Below are 20,891 nucleotides of genomic sequence, written 5' to 3'. Positions count from 1 at the left end.
CATACGTGCATACATGTGCACCTGGGCAGCTGTTTCAAAATTACCATCCCCGAATACAGTTTATTCTCTCTTTTTTCTTATGTAGTTTCTTTTCTTTCGTTTCAGACGTCATAGTAAAGCTACCGTATTTTTGCAAAGCGAATGCAAATTAAACCCTTTCACTTCAAAAGCCACAAACTGTTAAATTCTCTATACACTGCCAGAAATATTTCTGGTTCACTTGTTGTTTTATCGTCTCAAGTCTAGAAGACTTTAAAGAATAAATCCCACATCTAATTTGATTAAATTCCTGTTCACTTAAGGATTGTTACCAGAGGCATGGAACAGATTACTTTTGATGCACATCTTTTACTCCACTGTAATGTAGATGTCTTGTGTTTTATCACAATATGAACGCGCTAAGGTTTTCTTTTAATCTCCTTTCAAATAGAAAGGGGAATGGTTCTGTCTTCTGGCCTCCTTGTTCTGTGCATTACCTTAGCAAGCTACTTTATTTTCCAGGCTTTCATCCCAATGTAACTGAATAATAATGATAATAATGATTTTCTCCTTGTCCCCCTTTCAAAATGATCTAGCAGTACACTAGCTAATGAGCTTAGGAAACCAAATAGATGATATGAAGGCTACATTCCTGCTTCTGAAGTACTCCAACTATTAAAAGTGTTAGTAGTAAGACAAATAATATTCGGTAGTTATAACTACCTTCTATCTATAATAATGCACAATCTACGCATCTATCATGCAAGCCTCTGGACAAGAACTATGTCACCACGTTAAAATGGAAAAAAATACAAAAATGAGCTTTAATGAATTTTCATACCTAACTAATCCTTAATACGCTACATAAGAATAGTGTAAGATGAGCTATCTGAAGAATGAGGAGGTAATTTTCCAAAGGAAAATGTACATGTAAATGTAAAATGCTATAGTAGCAATTTCCTAAAGACTACTAACCGGCTTTAAGTGCACTTAACATGGGTAAATCCTACTGACAATTCAGTAGCGCGCCTTTCTACCTCCCTGTTGTACCTTGTCCATCACTCTTGCAGCCTTTTTTCCCCTGTGTCTCTCTCGTATGGATCCTCTACACAAAGGCCCCCACCCCCTCTCTTCCCCTGCTTGTGCCTCTCCTCCACTTTCTCTCTCTCTCTCTCTTTTCAGACCCTTCATGTTGAGCATAGTCACCGGGAGAGGAAGTCCCTTCCTTTCCCTGAGCTATGCCCAAGGACTCTGTCTGCTGGGTTCTCAGTTTTTTATACACCATACTATCTAATTGTATACTGTCTATATGCACACCCTACTATCTAATACACCATACTATCTAATTGTATACTGTCTATATGCACACCCTACTATCTAATACACCATACTATCTAATTGTATACTGCCTATATATACACACCATAGTATCTAATTTTATACTGTCTATATATACACCATACTATCTAATTTTATACTGTCTATATATACACCATACTATCTAATTTTATACTGTTTGTGATTCTTGACAGCAGTGTTTCAATTTAGATCAATTATCTGGTATACCATGACTGCATTTTATGGGCTTGACTCTTTTTAATGACCCTAATTATAATGTAATTTATGCATAAAGTCCATCACATTTCTAGGCATGTTAAATGAGAAAATTGCATGAGGTATCTCTCTACTCTTACATGCTGACAGCCTTCACAAGCAAGATTCATGGTGGCTGTTACAGTGCTTTTAGGATGCTGCAAGATCAACATTTACATTTTAATAGGCTATGGTCCCTTTCAGACTCCATCGCATTGAATAGTATGCGTATGTAGGCTTGGAAACATGCAAAGGAGTTGAATAAGCACAAGTTTGAACTTTGTGAGCAGTAGCACCAATCATCAAGATTTCAGTCCTAGAAAATACATTCTTCTCTGTAGGGTAGGAGGAGTGAAAAAATAAAGCTGTCTTCAAAGAATAGTTCATTTTTTTTAGGGGATGACAAGAGAGGGAATATGACATATGATGATGATCCCAATCGCAGCTTTGATATACAGATTGCAGCATGCAGGCATCTTAGCTAACAGTACTGAAGCACCAATAGTAAAAAAAATATGTTGAGCTATGATTCTAAGTAGTTACCCAATGCTACATATATATATATATATATATATATATATATATATATATATATATATATATATATATATATATATATATATATATCATATGCAGTGAAGATAGAATATGAAATTTAAAATGTTTTATTTCCACGATTAGCATATTTCCATTTCAAATATCCTACATTTTAGAAATTCTCTTATATCTTGCATGGTCTAGTTATTTAAAGTCTTATTTTCAAATTACTTTTGCTGTAGAATACAATGTAAATATTGTAGAAGGAAAATTTTTTGAAAGTTTAATTCTAGCTGTGCATCATTTAATTAAAAACAAAATCAAGCTTTACTGTTCCAGATGAGTAATACTGCTATCATGTAATACATTTATAAGCAAGAAATTCATTTTATCTGAACATGCTCATAGCATCAAGTTAAATTTGCAGATGGAAACAGACAAGCAATATTGAAAATAATGTAAACCAAATTTTTGAGTTTAAAAGAATCAGGAGAATAGCATAATACTACAGAAACATTTTACTTCATTTGCAGGATTAAAGAAGCAAAAGGCTATAAGTAACAACTTTAAAAATATCAACAGAGTTTTAAAAATCAGTTGAGATCCATATCATCCATATCTGACTAATGAAAGTAGTCTACCACTTTGGGGTCTATGAACTAAAGTTTAGGATGCATGCTAAGGCTGTCTGGCCATTCAGCATCCATAAAAATAACCCAGTTTGCAATGCAATAAGGAGGCAATTTTCAGGTCTCAATGACTTGGAGAAGAACTAGCTGAACTGGTGGACTAACTGGTACACTGGTTAATTTAATTTTCATGCACATATTTTAAAATTGGTGACATGTGCAAGTCTAGATTACATTCGCACGTAAAATATACACGTGTATACTTTAAAAATAGGTAGGAAAAGTATGCATGTTCAATGCTTTGATATATATTCTTGCAATGCATTGCATATATTTGTGCATAAGCATACATATGAACGCCTGTGGCAGCATAAAGATACACGTATTTTATAATAAGCACATATGCGATATACATGAATATGAACCACAGTTGATGACCATTAATGGAAATGGACAGTTATTGAATAAAAGGTAATGCTAATCTGACCACATATTCATGAATATTCTTTCCCCTAGAGAAGGCTAATATGGGCCATCATGAAAAACTTTAAGTAGCACTAAAATGTGTCCTTATTTGTGTATAGATGCAGCAATGGCCAAAACCTAGCTGGTATATTTTGATTCGCACATCAAATGTGTCTCTTTTTTAGTAACATACGCCAAATATGATGACAGCGTGATGCCCTAAGATGTTGGAGTATGTCACAGTATGTTTAAAACCTGCTCTGTAGTTTTCCATAGTAATGTTGATTATGTGAGACACTTTTGAAGTTTTCCTCTGAAGCAGATTCTTTTTGATGTGATTCAAGGTTGGAGTCAAGATTCACATTTCGTTTTCAACGCTCCTTTGCCATGGTTAGAACTCTCGAAAGGGAAATACTTATGAACACTTCAGGATTTTAGAGGTAAGTTCATTTTAATTGCAATCTTGAAAATCTTTAAAAAAAAAAAAATCCATATTTTTATAGGACCAACGATTAGAATAGGAAGCTTTTCTTACTTCAATTTTCGATATGATGATCCTTCTAAAATGAACATATTTTTATAGTCACCTGGTTTTATATGTTTGGTCTCTCACAGTTGCTTTAAAATTACAAAGTTTGATAAATTGCACATATGTCTTTGGATTGACTTTTTGGGTATTATAGATATTATTGTGGTTCATCCAGCTTCTGGACATTTTTTGATAGTAGATTATTTGTGGATATACATCTTCAGAAAATTTCCCCTCTGGGGATAAGTGTGTGCACGGTTCATCACAAGGGTACGTTTTCAGCACTGGCAAAGTATATGTAAGGAGTTTATTTTTAGCACCCTGTATATACTTTCCAGTAGGGAGGTTGCACCTGTAAGCTCTGTAGATCCGTATGCATTCACTGTCCCTGCCAAATGAGGCATTTTCAAAGGGAAATTTATTCAGGGCATTTCCCACTGAAAATGATCTTGTATAAACATGGGCTTACGAGCTCCATGGACAAACTGAAAACTTCCCCAAAAAGCCCTAATGTGCAAGCAAAACTTAGCTCAAAGGATATTAGCACCTAAAATTAACATGCACCCGCATGTAAATGAAGTAATGGTTTGCAAATTAGAAGGCATTCAGAAATAGCGTGGAATGCTCCCCTCGGTGCATGCACGCTAAGGCCTAAGGCCTTGCACCAGGTTCTTACCTCTCTAGCATCAATGCTAAATAAAGGGGTCAGCGCTGCCATGAATGGTGCATTTAAAGATGGGCGAGTATGAGTTTTGTGGTAAATGAGTCCACATTATAAAAAAGGACATATCCTACAGATTCTGTAGTAGAGTCATGTTCATTATAGTTGACCTCCTGGTTAGAGATCAATGCCCAAAACAATGGCGTCAGTTTTCAAAAAATGCTCACTCAGTTGCTTAACTTTAGGGGCAAAGTTTTAAATGCAGCCCGAGGGCGTACATATTGCGTGGTTCCCGGCGCGTGCACATAGACGTGCCAATTTTATAACATGTGCGTGTCACCGTGTGCATGTTGTGAAATCGGCTACCCGTGCGCAAATTGCGTGCCCAATTTTGTAAAAACTGCACAGCGACGTGATTGAGCCTTTGTCCAGTTCCTTCCCAGCCTGCTCAAATAAAGGAGAGGACTGGGAGGGAACTTTCCTATCTCCCTAACTAACCTTCCTCCCTCTTCCCCTCTCCACCCCGATCCCTAAATCCACCCCTACCTACTCTATTGTTTTTTTGTTTAAAAACGTACCTATTCTTTCGCAAATGGTGCAAAATGGCGCTGTCCCAGCCGGCCCCCGCCCCTCCCCTTTTTAAAATGCCCGGCACTTCCGTCCTAGCGGGAGATACGTGCATGGCCAGGCCATTTTGAAAATGTGCTTGGTGCGCGCGGGAGATTTAAAATTCCCCCCTTTATGTCCCTAAATTTTCAGCTGAAACTTCACTTAAATTTATGGACTTAAAACTTAGAGATCTAAATTTAGGCCTGCAATTAATTTTTCCTATATTTAAAAGCAAAGTTACTGTATGTGCCTAGTGTTGAAAATCAGTGCTAGGCACTTAACTTCCCCCTCACCCCCTCAAATTTGCTCCTGTATCCACCCTCGTTTTTGGCTACTACATTTAGGATCCTAGTAAATCTAGACAACTAAATTTAGGGATTCACCTTATTCATTTTGAAAGGGGCCAATTTAGGTACCTAACTCCCAAAGTTAGGCACCTAAACCCTTTGAAAATTGATCTCTGTATGTTTTACTGAAACAAACTGAAACGAAACAAACTATTCTTTAGTGAAACAAGAATGTTGTTTGGCTATCATGGAAGCACCATGGCTTTAACTAATTTCTAATTATCCATAGATGTGTACTCCAATGAAAAATATTCAAAATAAAGATGTACTCTGCTGAGAATTGAAATAATGCTAAAATGCACATAACTTGGCTTTCATGTGTTTGTGCTGCTGGAGCCGATTTCTGACCATTAGAGGCACTGGTTGTAGATGGTCTGCTTTAGCTGGCTGATATCTGATAAGTGCAAGCTCTCAAAGACGGTTACACCTTCAACCAGCGCACAGGCGCACATTGGTGCATCTGGGTCGGCGCGTGCCCTGGGATGCGGTGATTTTATAACTTGCACGCACGCCATTGATTCAATGGGGCTGGAAATGCTGCAGAAGCATCTTTCAAAGTCCTTAAAAGGAGGGAGCATGACCATTGTTAAGGGCAAACCCTGGTGGCCAGACTTAGAACTCTAGATATACAGTAGGTCCCAGAACTGCTGAGGGGATGGGTCTATTGAAATAGGGGGGAAATCCCTGGGTAATTTTAAATGAAGGCTCATGGTGCTGGATTCAAGCACTGATCTTGATTGTGCTGGAAGAAAAACAAGGAAGGAGGTTCTACCAGGCAAATTAAAAAAAGATATGTTACACCTTGCGAGAAAATGTTGTTAGATGAAAGAGCACAAGTTATGTCGTTAGCTTAGTCTACCTTGAATAATTTCCAGAGATATGCAAAACAGAGAAACTCCTACTGCATCAGAAGAATGACTACCTATAAAACTTAATTAACTTGTAATAATCTCTTCACAGTTTGAATAACTGGAAAGGTGATTAACTTTAACCGTTTTGTCTTGGTCACAATTTTGTTAATGGTCTAAAATAATGTGAAGTCGAGTCAAAAGGTTTCCATCATCCTTTTTATTTAAAATGGCATTTGACCTGTCTGCTTGATCTGTTCAGAGATATATATGCAGCACAATTTATTTATTTATTTATTTAGCATTTTTCTATACCGACTTTCCAATAACAGAATTATTGATCAATTCGGTTTACATTCTCAACAATAACAATGACAAGTAAATGTCTTACAATGAACAGGTCGAATTAACTTGGGTTAAGATATATGGGGTTAATAACATAATTAAAAGGTACGGTGCCTAATGTAGTCTAGCTAAACAGGTGGTATTATAATGTTGTTAGATAATTAGACTGCCAAAGAATATGTGATTTCTAGAGGTCTATATAGTTCTCTAGCGTGTTCCCACGGAGGGGATCATTGGCAGGGATATTCCGCAAGTTGATGTTAAGGTAAAGCTTGGTTGAATAACCAAGTCTTGAGTCGTTTTTTAAATGTAGTGGAGCATTGCACTGATCTGAGATCTGACGGGAGAGTGTTCCAGATTTTAGGACCTGCTGTGGAGAAAGCTCTTTTGCTTAATGCTGACTTCATCGGTGGGATTTGAAGGTTGTTTTTGTAGGCTTGTCTCACTGGTCTGGTAGAGGTGTGGAGTTGGAGAGGGAATTTGAGCTCGAGTGGTGCCAGGTTGTGTAGTGCCTTGTGGGTTACTGAGAGCACTTTGAAAAGTATTCTGAATTTGACGGGAAGCCAGTGTAGGCTTTTTAAGATGGGTGAGATGTGGTCTCTTTTGTTGGACTTGGTTAAGATCCTCGCTGCAGCGTTTTGCAGCATCTGTAGCGGTTTTATGGCGTTTGCAGGTAGACCCAGTAGAAGTGAGTTGCAGTAGTCTATTTTCGTGAGAATGATTGCTTGTAGAACTAATCGGAAGTCTTTAAAATGTAGGAGAGGTCTCAGTCTTTTTAGGACTTGTAATTTGAAGAATCCGTCCTTTACGATGTTATTTATGAGTGATCTGTAATTCATTTGATTGTCCAGTATAATTCCTAGATTTCTGACTTGTGGGGTCATTGTTAATTGGGTAGACATGATGGTACTTGGAAGTGTGTTGGTTCCATTTTGGGAGATGAGGAGATATTCTGTTTTGTTTTGATTAAGGATCAGGTTGAGGCTAGTGAGTAAGTTGTTGATGGCTTGTTGGCAAGAGTTCCAGAAGTCCAGAGTTTTTTGGAGAGATTCCGTAATTGGAATCAGTATCTGAACATCGTCTGCGTATAAGTAGTGGATGAGATTTAGGTTGATGAGGAGCTGGCAGAGTGGTAGGAGGTAAATACTGAATAATGTTGGAGAGAGTGACGATCCTTGTGGGACTCCTAAGTTGCAGGTGACTGGTTGAGATTCTTCCTTGTTGACCTTGACCTTATACTGTCTGTTCTGTAGGAATGATTTGAACCAGTTGAGGGCCTCATCTCTAATACCTATGTCTGACAGACGATCTATTAATGTGTTATGATTGACCGTGTCAAATGCTGCTGTTAGATCTAGGAGGATGAGGAGACAGGGATGTCTGTTTTCAAGATTCAGTAAAATAGAGTCCGTTAGTGAGATTAGTAGAGTTTCAGTGCTTCGAGATTGGCGGAAGCCGAACTGCGATGGGGAAAGAATGTTGTGGTCATTTAGGTATTCTGTTAGTTGTTTATTTGCAACTCGTTCCAAGATTTTTGCGATGAACGGTAGATTAGCTATTGGACGAAAATTAGCCGGGTTTTCTGGAGAAAGATTAGGTTTTTTTATTAGTGGTTTTATGATTGCCATTTTTAGTGGGTCGGGTACAAGCCCTTGAGAGAAGGAGCAATTGATGATTTGTGCGATGGGTTTGGAAATGGTTTCAGCACAAGAGATGAGGAGATTGGTGGGTATGGTATCCTGAGGGTGTGAAGAAGGTTTGAGCTTTTTTAGGATATTTTCGACCTCTAAGGATGAGGTCGGTTCGAATTCCCTAAGGCTAGCCTTTTGTGATGGGACAGCAGCTCGAGGTATTACTGGTGTAGTATAATTAATATTATTATTATTATTGGATTGCGTTAGTAGGTTTGGGATCTTGTTTTTGAAGTAGGTTGCCAGTTCTTCTGCTTTGCTTGCTGCTTTATCGTCTGGTATGGATGTCGATGGGGGTTTAGTGAGGGATGAGACCAAGGAAAAAAGCGCTCTCGGGTCGAAAATGAAGTGGTGGATTTTTTGGGAGTAAAAGTCTCTTTTTCCTTGGAGGATGGATATTCTGTAATGGTGCATCGTGGTTTTGAATGCCGTGATGTTGGCATATGTTGGGTTTTTGCGCCAGTGTTGTTCTTTTTTTCTGAGATCCTGTTTTATGGATTTTAGTTTTGGGGTGTACCAAGGTTTTCTGTTGTCCTTGTTTGCTTGATGGGCTTTGGTGATAGTTGGGCATGTAGTATCGGCCACTTTTTTGGTAATGTTGTTCCAGGACGATATGGCTGAGTTCGCGTTCGTGAGGTCCAGTTGGTTAAGTTCATCTGATAGGCTGTTGCTGAGAATTTCCTGGCTGCACATTTTCTTGAATTGGATTGTGTTATTCTGCTTTTCAAGGGGGGTAGGAAGCTTTATCTTTAGTGCGGTGTTAATCAGCTTATGGTCTGACCAAGGAACTGGAAGGCATGTAGGGTGGGAGGAAGGAGTAAGTTCCTGGTTAATGAAAATGAGGTCCAGCGTATGACCAGCTTTGTGGGTGGGTTCCTTAATTATTTGTTTGAAACCCATGAAGTTTAGTGTGTTTAGGAAAGTTTCACAACTGTGAGAAAGGGGAGATACATCCACATGGAGGTTGAAGTCCCCCAAGAGTATCGCTGGTGTGTCGGCGTTGATGTGCTTTACTATAATTTCAATCAAAGGTGATGGATCGGTTTCAAGGTATCCTGGGGTGGCGTATGTAAGCTCGATTTGAAGGTGAGAGGATTTAAATACGGCAAATTCTAGAGAATGTGAAGATATTGATGTTTGTAGTGACATTCCTAATGTTTTTTTTTGCTGCAAGAAGAAGACCTCCTCCTCGTTTTTTGAGTCTGGGGATAGAGAATATGTTGTACGAGTGAGTGGGGAGTTGGTTGATTGTAGCGATGTCTTCTGGTTTTAACCAGGTTTCTGTGATTGCGAATAAGTCTGTGTTTGTTTCCAGCAGATAGTCATGGAGCAGATGAGTTTTCTTAGTCAAAGACTGTGCGTTCAGCAGTGATAAGGTGAACAGTGAGAGGCCCAGTAGTTGGTTTAAAGGTGAGATGACGATAGGGATGAGTCTTTTTTGTAAAGAGTGTTGTAAGGCTTGTTTTTTTGCTGAGGGTCTTTTGAAGTTGTGGATGATGGGGATGGATGAGATCGCCATGATTGGTTTTGTAAGTGGGTTGGAGCTGGGATGAAGTTGACCCGGTCTGTCTGTGGTGGTCTTCCCTCGGGTCTACACGAAGGGGCGCACAAAGGGGCCAGCCCCTTTGACGCGCTCCTTCGACGCGCGGCGTCTGGGAGGTCTATCAGATTTAAAGGGTGGCTGGTCCTTAGCCGATTGGCTGCCTTGCAGCCGATTGTTGAGTGGCTGGCTGGCTTTCGGGGGCGGACTTGGCTAGCTCTGATAGGCTGTATGTTGTACTGTGGGCGGGCCTTGTCGCGTTTATTTTCTTTCTTTTTTTTTTTTTATATACTTCACAGGGGCTGTGAATAATTTAAAGGCCAATCGGGGCTGTCCCCCGATTGGCTGGTCGGCGTGGGCGTCGGATCGCTGGGTTGGCTGCAGGCGCTGGAGGCGCTGTGGTTGGCTGGCAGCGAAGGGAGGAGGAAAGACCGGCTCGGCGGCGTCTGCGGCGAACGGCAGGGGGGCTGCCTCGTGGTCGGCGTCGGAGGCGGTCGTGGTAGGTGTAATTTTATCAGGCCTGACCTGACCTCCTTGGCTTAGGCCAGTTTGTTCAGAGATAATGTGCGCACTATCGAAATTTGACCCCACTGCTGCTGCTGTAATCGGTCCTTTTCTACTGTTATCACTCTGTTTTATTTTAATGTTTTTTTGTATGTTTTCATTGATTGTTTATTTGTGTTTTAATATTACTTGTGCATGTCTATGTGAATAAAAAGTTTAGCTTATTGTTACTTTATGAATTTATTTTGTTCCCCTGGAACTTTTGAAGAGGGTGGGGTTATAAATGTCTCAAATAAACAGTAGTAGTGGCAGTCTGAGGGGCTTTGTTGGTGTTTGTGCATTTTTCCTCTGGAACTTGTTTTACTGGATATGCCATCTTAAACTAAGTAAACTATGAGTAGAGAAAATTGATTCAAACACAGATTTCTCTCCTGTGTGTTTTATAATAAAGTCATTTTTCCATAGATTTTTTTTCCTATAACATTGAAATTCCTAGACAAATCAAAACAAAAATGGAAAAATAAAGCTGTGAAGAAAAAAATCTCTCTCCAAAATATAACCTATCAATAGTTTTGATAGGTTATCTGGGGTATCTTACCATAATTATTACCCCACAAAATGGCAATTATTGCACTGAGGCTAAAGATAGTATTGTATGAGGTTAAATGTATGTAATCATGACCTCTCCCCTCTTGCTAGTGCTTATCTCACTACTCGACCTCCTCTTCCACCCATCTTCCTACCACTCCCGTGCACCTTCACTGTCACCTGGCCCTCTGCCAAACACCTCTTTCAACAACGCAGTCTTCCTTGCTGGGTGCGGCTGCTCGTTCCTCTCTGTATACGGCACTGACAGGGAGAGATGGTGTTACCCTCCTTTTTGTATTTTTGTGGAGGGAGGGACAAGTAGCTGGGAGAAAAGCTGCACTACACGCGCACACAATAGCGCACAGGTGCTGAAATACCATATAGTGCACAGAATTATTTCCTCATAAGTGCTGTTTCCTGCTGGTGTACAAACTCAACTTACAGTCTTGACCTTCCTTACCCTTTGGCCCCTGAGGAGCAGGGTTCAACTGGGGGGAGGGGGAGCGAGGGGCGCACCATAACCACTTTTCACACAGGACGCCATTTGACCTGCAGCTGGCCCTGGCCCTGTTTGAGTGTACACCCACAGAAAGAGACATTTACACTCGGAGGTCTCAGCCCCCACCTCCAAGTCAGAGAATGTATGCCAGGATTCCCTGGGACTTTGTAAGAACTAAGCTCCGGTACTGAGTTTGCCTTCAGCGCAACCTCTTTTAAAAGGGGGATAAGTTTGGTATCAGACTTCTGTATTCCTTTCTAAGAAGATATGCAAAACTGTACAAGATATTCACAGGATAGTGCATAATAAAGCATGCAATCTGAAGGTTTCAAGGAAGGAGGAGTTTGTGCATATAGAAAGTACTGTATAGGAAAACCATAGCCATAGGTCTTACTTCCTCTTTTCGCATTGCACAATAGCGTAAATATTCCCTTAAGCAAGGGCCTGGTAAAATTCTGATGAGCACTGCAACTACAGTCATTATGGTTACCAGACATCTGGGCTGTAGGCTAAGCATTCTACAGTCAGATTCTGGGCTACAGGAATGTGTCAGAAGGAATAATCCACTTGTTTATAACTTGTTCGGTTATTAAGACTTCTTCTTATCTCTCCTAACACTGAGTTCCCTTTGTTTTCTTTTCCAAATTTCACAATACCATCTGTCTATTCCTTCTCTTCCTCCTCCTTCCAGCTGCTACAATATTCTTCAGAGGCATATCAACCTTGTTTAAATTATGTTACCTACGGTGAGAATAATTTCCAGCATTATGAAACTGGGTTATACGTCTGATATATTATTTAGGTGCAAAGCACATGGAAGAGTAGCCCAGTGGTTAGAGCGCTGGACTGAAAACGAAAGTCCCTCCATCTCATGTTCCTTTTGCTCTCAGCCTCCATTATATCAGATACCTACGTATAGCCTGGTTTAACTAACTTTCTTCTCATGGACACAGAATGGGAGAAATCAGGCCCTCTGGGGTCAGGAAAATACCTGCTGTGGCTGGAATGTAATTTGCTTGGATTTGAAAAGGTAAAAATAATGAAATCCAAACCCATAATGAGACCTGAATATGTGGTGATTTTCCTGCTACTACTGGACATGAATAACAGAGCGTTATGATAGAGCAACAGAGCATATGCGCAAATAAACTTGAAATTTCAAGTGAATCTGTCATAACTTGCCTTTTAGATCTTCAAGGGTGGTCCGATTCTCTAAGATGGTAACTTTCAAACCAGCGCACAGGTGCACTTTGGCGCATGTGCGTGGGCGCACGCCCAGATAGGCGGCCATTTTATAACTTGTGTTCACGTAGGTGCGCGTTTTATAAAATAGCCTTCCTACGTGTTGCACCTAGGCATGCAAATCCCAATTCTACCCCATGAGTCTGGGCATTTTATAAAGGGCGTGCATCCATGTCATTGCCAATTTGTCCACTAGTTCGCCTAGTCTTGAGCTAGGTCTCCACCCCTGGTTTGAAGGCCTGCATTCCCCCCAATTACCCCAGACCCTTTAAACGTGGCATAAAATATCTGGTTTAAATTTTTTTTTAACTTACACCTCCTCCCTAGTAGAAGTAAACTTACATGGCAGCGGGCCCGGGCGCACACAAGAGCACATAATTATTTATGTGCACAACTTGGCCACGCCTTGAAATGCCCCTGCCCAAACCATGCCCATTTTTTAAATCAAGTGAAATATGTGTGCAGCGGGAGACATGTGCGCATCTGAGCGGCTTTTAAAATTCGGTTGGCGCGCACAACCCCAACTTGTGCGCACATCCCCTAATGTGTGCGTGCGCCAGGCTTTTCTCCTGTTTATGTGGAGGGATGGGAAGCTTTAGTGAATCAGACTTAAAATGGGAGATATGCCTTTGAAAGTGGCGTTTGATGTCGTGATGATTAAAATAATGAAAATTAACTTGAAAATAAAAGTTGCTCCAGTGACAGAATGTTTAACTGCAGTTAATTGTACAAATGCATTATCTAACGGCAGATTAAGACACGGAAATTATTACTCACATATGCAATTTGAAGACTTTACTGTCCATTAAGTAAAAGAGTGAGGAGACCCAGGCGGGACCCAGCCATGCTGCTAAAACATGTCCAAGGACCTTATTAGGAGCTGGCACGGGGACCTTTCCACATTTACAATTCTGCATAGAAGAAGGGGGTCATCCATTAATATTAGGAGACTTACTGAGAGGAAAGGACTCTTTCAACTCAGAGCATGCTGCTAGCTTAAGTGCTTTTAGTAATTTCATTAAATATTTTACAAACTATAAGTTGGATGAGTTCCTAGAGGCCTAATGGTATTAGAGGGCCTTCAGGTTCACAGACATTGATACGTGATGATGTACAGATTTATTCTGATTATCTACTTAGGGTCAGGAACATTTTTTTTTTTTTTTTAAACTCTGGAACACAATTAAGTGGAGTTCACTAAGATTTTTACTTTTCTCTTGTCTGAATCATCACAAGCAGGTATCCAAACTTGTGAAGTTTGAATAACTTTGCAAGCAACGGATTAAGGTAATCTTCTGATCAAACTAAGAATACAGCTTTAAAGTAGGCATCATATTTTGAAAGTATATGCATTGTAAATGGTTTATTTTTTTTTAAGAGTAGACAAAATACCACTCTTTTAGCACTTGCTGCATAATATGGTAATATCTACCAGCAATTCACAGCATCTATAATACAGAAAGTAAAAAAGAAAGACTGGGTTTAGCCTAGTGCAACAACGAGGAATAGAATTTAATGCAAGAGAGAATTATTTTCATTGTCAGAAAAATTTTGTAATTATTAAGCTTAACCAATAATTTATAGATGTATTTTTATGTAATAATTTTAAAAGAGAGCTAAAGAAAAAACCTCCTCTCCCTGATTACAGCAAACAATTGTATTTAATAAAAATGTGCCTTGCTAAATTATCAGCTCCAGGGCAGGGATTCTTGAGGAGACTGTAAAATTGATTTGTGCTGATGGGTAATGCTTATAATACATGACCCCAGAGTTTTAACATTATATAAAAAATATTCTTCACTTTCAAAAACTCAACAGAATAATACAAAGACTGTAAGCTCTATGATCCCTAATGACATTCTACAGACAAAATATTATTCCAGCCATCGAATTTCTGATCTCAAATGCTAGAATCTTTAAAATTAAAAGTTTAGATTAGGAGTCTAGACAAGCATGGCCAGGCATATTGTGAATGTTGCTGGAGAAGAGAAGGGCAGGGTTTTCAACAGCTGGGTGAATACACCACTGAACCCCACTGTAATAAGGTGTGCTGGGCTGTGCACACGTCAGTGCTGGTTCTGTGCACATTTTTAGGGTGCAGGATCTACGACGTAGTAAGGAGTTTAGTGCACAGAAAATGTGTGCAGCAAACCCGAGTGAATGTGTGTACAGCTTAGCACGCCTCCGTGCTAAGCTGTACACACACGGGGGGGGGGGGGGGGGGCTGGAACGTGAGTGGGGGATGTACGTGGGTTTTCTGCACACCCTCTATGAGCACAATTATTAACCCATGCTTCATGCATACAACTTTTGGGCAGGTAAATTGCAGGGATGGGAATTAGATTGAAACGAATGGGGAACCCAAACTGAAGCAGCCCTTGTTTTCAGTTCATTTTACACGTAGCTTCCGAAAAGCACATGGATTTTTCATTTTAGCAAACATGCGGGCTGATTCAGTAGGGTGCGCTCAGCTGAGTGCACCTTTAGCCCCGGTTTGGCAGTGTGTTTTCGAAGCCGCACATTTTACTTTCAGAAATTAACGCCTGCCCAAAAGGCAGAAGTTAATTTCGGCTGGCACAGGGAAAGTGCACAGAAAAATAGAAAAAACTGCTTTTCTGTGCAGCCTCCGACTTAATATCATAGCGATATTAAGTTGGAGGCTCCAAAATTTAAAAATCTGACCAGGGCCCGCGGGTTGGAAGACGGACGCTCAGTTTAGCCGGCGTCCGTTTTCCGAACCCGTGGCTGTCAGCGGGTTCGAGAACCGATGCCGGTAAAATTGAGCAAACCCGCTGACAGCCGCCACTTCTGTCAAAAAGGAGGCGCTAGGGACGCGCTAGTGTCCCTAGCGTCTCCTTTTACCGCGGGCCCTCATTTAAATACTCAATCATGCGCCCAGGAGAGTGGCCTGGGCGCGCGTCGGGAGAGCGGGCGCTCGCCTCGGAGCGCTGGCTCTCCCACGGCTTTTACTGTTTCAGCCCAATAGTAACAAAGAAACAATGGCAGAAAAAGACCAAATGGTCCATCCAGCAAGTTTCTTATGGTAGTAACTGCCACTCCGTGCAGGTTAACCCCAAGCCTTATGTTATTGTAATATTTACAATCAAAACCGTCAAATCTATAATAAAATTACTGCTAGCAGCATTTTTATGGAGTGAGCAGCCCTGATAACTCTTGCAATGCTGCTTGAACAAGCTTTGCTTTTGAACTTGGCTGTAGCAGCGGGGTCCTGCACCTTTTCTCTAACGTCTACGTATCAGAACCTCGGACTGTAGAAGCTGGGAGAGATGAGAGTATCTCGGGCCGGGTGCGCGCCGTGCGGATTTTAAGAAGCGCCCGAGTACGTACGTATCTCCCGTTAGGCACACAAATGGGAAAGGCAAAAAAAAAAAGGGGGCTGGGACGTGAGCGGGGGATGTGCACGGGCGGTCCAGGTGTGTTACGTGAAATGCACGCGTAAGCATTTATGCACACGGCAGTGCACCTGTGTCCCCTAACGCGTAACTTTACTTCTGCTGTGGATGGCGTGCAAGTAATGAAACAAAAAAGAAGAGGCTAGTTAGCGGGGTTTTAAGAGTTGGAAAATGGGTAAAAGGGAAGCAGATTAACTAGGGTGGGGGGGTTAGGAAGAGCTATCCTTTACCTTGGCGAACTAGGAATAGACTGTGCACGCTGGCAATTGCGTCAGTGCATGGATCTAATAAAATCCTCCCGCTTACATGGTAGAGCCGGCATTTGCACGCACATGCACACGTCCATATAAAATTGTGCACACATGTATATGTGTACAGACGAATTTATATCATGTACGTATGTTATAAAATGGACGCGTCTTTGGGCGTGAGCCGGCATATGCACGTACATGTACGCCCGTGTGGCTGTTTGAAAGTTACCGCTTTTGGGGTAGATTCTTAAACGTATGCTCACACATGTTATAAAATCCATTGGCGCGTGCTGGGGGTGGGGGGGGGGGGCGAGTTTTGCATTGATATGCACGGCGACACAATTGGGCCCTCCCCCCAGTTCCCTACTCCCTGATGAGCAGGAGTAAGTTACGTGTGCTGGCCGGCTGCCGGCGCGTGCTTCCCCGGAACAGCGGCTAATGGTCATTGTCCCGGTCAGCCTCCGTCCCACCCAGACCACGCCCCCCCTGGCCCGCCCCTTTTTCAGGGTCCAGCACTTGCGTGCATGGCCAGGCCCTTTTGAAACTGTGCGCCCATCCCCAAAGTTTCCAAAAAGGAGAAGGGCAAAGGCACTTTCTCGGTGGGGCATGGGCATTTCGGGACCTGTCCATATTCGCGCACATGTTATAAAACAGCTGCGTCTCAGATTGCGGCCACGCATGCACGCAAATGTGCGCCCATGCACCAGTTTGAAAGTTACTGTTCCTATGTTTACAGCCAAACAGTAAAACAAACATTTCTGAGGAAAATATGTACATCTGCTTATTTTAAAACTGCCTCTGCATTTGGTGATGAAAGTCGACTATAATGCACACAGACTTTGTTATCTAAATGAAATGACAAACAATTTCAACCACATATAGAGGGCCACCTGTAGGAACGTGGACTGGCGGACGAAAATGACAACTTTTCAAATGCTATTGAGACTGGACACCCCAGTCCATCATAATATGTCTTAGTTCCATTTCCCTTTCCTAAAACATCTTGAGCTATCCATCCCCTCTTAGGAGAGCAGGGACCGGTGACCCATGCCCTTTATAACCAGCCATTTTGTAGTTCAAGGTGTGGCTAGTTTCATTTTACAGCAGACACCAGAGAAGCAAGATGTAGGATTTTTTTCTTCCTGCTGAAGCCTCCTGCCTCATCAAATTTCCCCTTTTTTTTGTAGGGGATTGGCCTCTGTATTCAACCTGCCAGAGGATCCCTAAATATTTAGGTTTTTGACGGATTTCCCTCTGGGACTAGAGGTCTCTCAATCCAGAGAACGGAAGACCCCTGCGCACCACTCTACTCCCTAGGTGCGCAAGACCGGAGACAGAGCCTTCTGAGTGAGATTTTTGATCTCCTGTTTTTTCAAGAAGGAAGATAGACTTTTTTGTTGTGAAGAGGTTTTAAGCCACCCCTCTTCACTGAGAGCCTGGCTGGATCAGCAGGTCCGTTTCCCCCCCCCCCCCCCCCAAAGACTTTTCAATCCGAGGAGTTGCCCTTTCACATCCGCTTCAAGGAAGAGTGAGGAGACCCCATCAAGATTCTCCACTAATTTGGGACCAGGACAGAGGGCTGGGGGTTCGGGAAGACATGGACTGTAAGGTAGGCGTTTACAATGCTAGCAGGGAACCTCTGACCTAGAAATCTCAGATAAGCCCCTGGGGAACTTTGAGTGCCCAATTTACAACACCATGGGAAGCTCAACCAGTGTGCTGAAAGAGAAGGACACCCATCCACAGTGAAACACTCTATCTGTAAAGACATCATCTGTAGCTGCACAAATATTTAAAGATGGGGCTTTTATTTGCCTTAAACCAATCAATAAATTATTATTTAACACCCAGCACCTGGTCCTGTTTGGTTATTCATAGCATCTCCCTCCAGAGGATGCCACAGCTTCAAATACACACAAGGGACACACTAATGTTTCTTTCATTGTCTGGGCCATAGACGAGAATCCCCCCCCATAGAAAGAATCCTCCCCCACCCAAGGGATCAAGAGTTGAGCTGGGAAGGAGTCCGCTAGCCAGAGCAGCCCCAGAGGTTATAAATTTGATTGTGTGCCCTTGGAACTAAACACCCCGGGTAAGGGTTACATTATTGTGGATTAAAATATAAAAGCATAGAATAAATTATAGGTATGCTTCTATTCAGCTGTGTGAATGTCCCCAGTGCTCAAACACTATGGCAATGTGGGATATTAGTGGACAGCTTTGCATAATGCAGGAGGTTTTGAATAGCCCGCATTGTTTGTTATGTGTGTGTGTGTGAACTTTTATCCCAAATAAATGGCAGCCAGTTTTCAAAGAGAAAGCACGCACATTGTTTCCTTTTTAAAATAAGCAGCTGCAAAGTATCTGTACGAAAAGCATTCATGTATTTTGCAATAAGGAGGTGCATTTATTTCACATGAATGCATTTTTTGTAATGAAAAAGTCTTATTTTTAGTTTCTTCTGAATAGTACAAACTGAAAATAGACTTATCTAAAAAAATCTAATATATATTTTGTTTGTTTCTTTAAAAAGAAAAAAGGGGAGGGCCATTCCAGGGCCTTTCTGGGCACCTTCAGGCCCCCACATCCCCTGCAAATAAGCCAAAATCTCTCTGGGGCCCCTCTGTTTCATTCCTCTCTTCCACAAATAAGCCAGAGCCTGCTCAGGACCCTCTGCTCTTTAACCTCCCTCCCCCCTCCACAAATAAGCTGGGACCAGGGCCTACCCAGTGCCTAATTACCCCTTCTATGGGGTTGTTGGTTGCATAAAGGGGCAGGAGCAATCCCAGTTACTCCTGTCCTACCAGAACCACTTTAAAAATGACATTGGCCTTAGGGTCGACCGGCACCAAATTGTTTTATGGCTATAAAGTAATATGGCCAAAACAATATGGCGCAAGTGGGCTGCCAGGCTTCTATACCTAGTGAGGTGGGGGGCCAGATGGAGGTAAGTGCGGCAGTCTCTGGGCCTGCCCTATGGACCACCAAATGCAACAGAAAATGTAATAGAGCAAATTGACAAACTAAAGAATAGCAAATCATCTAGACCAAATGGTATACATCTCAGAATGCTGAAAGAATTGAAAAATAAATTGCGGACCTGCTATTGGAAATATATTTATTTATTTATTTATTTGATGAGTTTTATATACCGTTATTCGGTTGAGCCATCATAACGGTTTACAAAAGTGTATAATATCTTGTAACAGAGCATTAGAAAGAACAGTACTTAACAGATGGGTAGCAGTACATAACCATTTGAACTATTAAACAATATCAGAGAAAAAGATATCAAGTCCAGAAAGATTTAAGGAGGATAGAAGGGGAGGGAAGGCAGAAAAGGGAGGAAGGGGTGAAATTATGCGGTAAACAATTGGGAGTTTAGTTGGAGGTCGGGATCCTTAGATGATTGAAAGTCAGTGAGGAATTTGCGGAACATTATTGTTTTTAAGTCCTTTTTGAATATTTTTAGGTCGTGTTGAATTCGTAAGAATTTAGGTAGTGTATTCCACATTTTGGGTGAGGCAATTGAGAATTTAAACTATCATTAAAACTGTCTATGGTACCTGAAGACTGGAGCATTGCTAATTTTTAAAAAGGGATCCAGGTGTGATCCAGGAAACTAAAGACCAGTGAATCTGAAATCTATGCCAGGAAAAATAGTAGAAACTATCATAAAGTACATACAGATAAACATAGCTTAATAGGACAAAGCCAACATGGACTTAGCCAAGGGAGGTCTTGCCTCCCCAATCTGATACATGTTTTGAGGATGTAAATAAATGTGGATAAAGGTGAGACAGTTGAAATAGTATATCTGGATTTCTAGAAAGCATTTGACAGAGTCCCTCATGAGAGACTTCTTAGGAAATTGAAAAACATCATGGGATGGGGGAAGTATCCTATTGTGAATTGGGAACTGGTTAAAACATTAGAGATGTGCATTTGTTTTTGCAGAATTGGAAAATTTCAACAAAACTGTACAATTCGGCATGTTTTGGGGAGATCGAAAAACAATCAGGATTTTCCCGTTTTTTCGCAAAAATTCATTTTTCAGATTAATGCACACTAACGGGAGTTAGTGCGCGCTAACAAAAACTAACAAAAAGTAAAAAAATCTAACGGTTTTTGTTAGCACGCATTAATGGGTAGTTAGCGCGCAGTAACCCAAAAAACAATTATTCACGAAAACAAACCGCAAAAAAACAACATTTCCCGCAGCAGGTGAAAAATGAAGAACGACACGAATTCAAAAAACGATTCACATCTCTATAAAATATAGAAAACAGAGAGTAGGGCTAAATGGTAATTTTTTTTCAATTGAGAAAGATGAATAGTGGATTACCTCAGGGATCTCTTCTAGGACCACTGCTTTTTAACATATTTATAAATCAACTGGAAATGAGAACGACGACGTAAAATTATTTAAAGTTATTATATCAAAAGAGGATTGTGAAAAATTGCAAGAGGACCTTGAAAAGTGGGAGACTGGCCTTGCAAATGGCAAAAGAAATTTAATGTAGACAAGTGCAAAGTGATGCACTTAGGGAAGAGTAACCCAAATTATAGCTACACAGTCTAAGTTTCCACATTAGGCATCACCATTCAGGAAACTAATCTA

This window comes from Rhinatrema bivittatum, chromosome 17 (assembly GCF_901001135.1).
Source record: "Rhinatrema bivittatum chromosome 17, aRhiBiv1.1, whole genome shotgun sequence".
In the NCBI taxonomy this organism is placed as follows: Eukaryota; Metazoa; Chordata; class Amphibia; order Gymnophiona; family Rhinatrematidae; genus Rhinatrema; species Rhinatrema bivittatum.
This window is presented reverse-complemented; position numbering follows the sequence as displayed.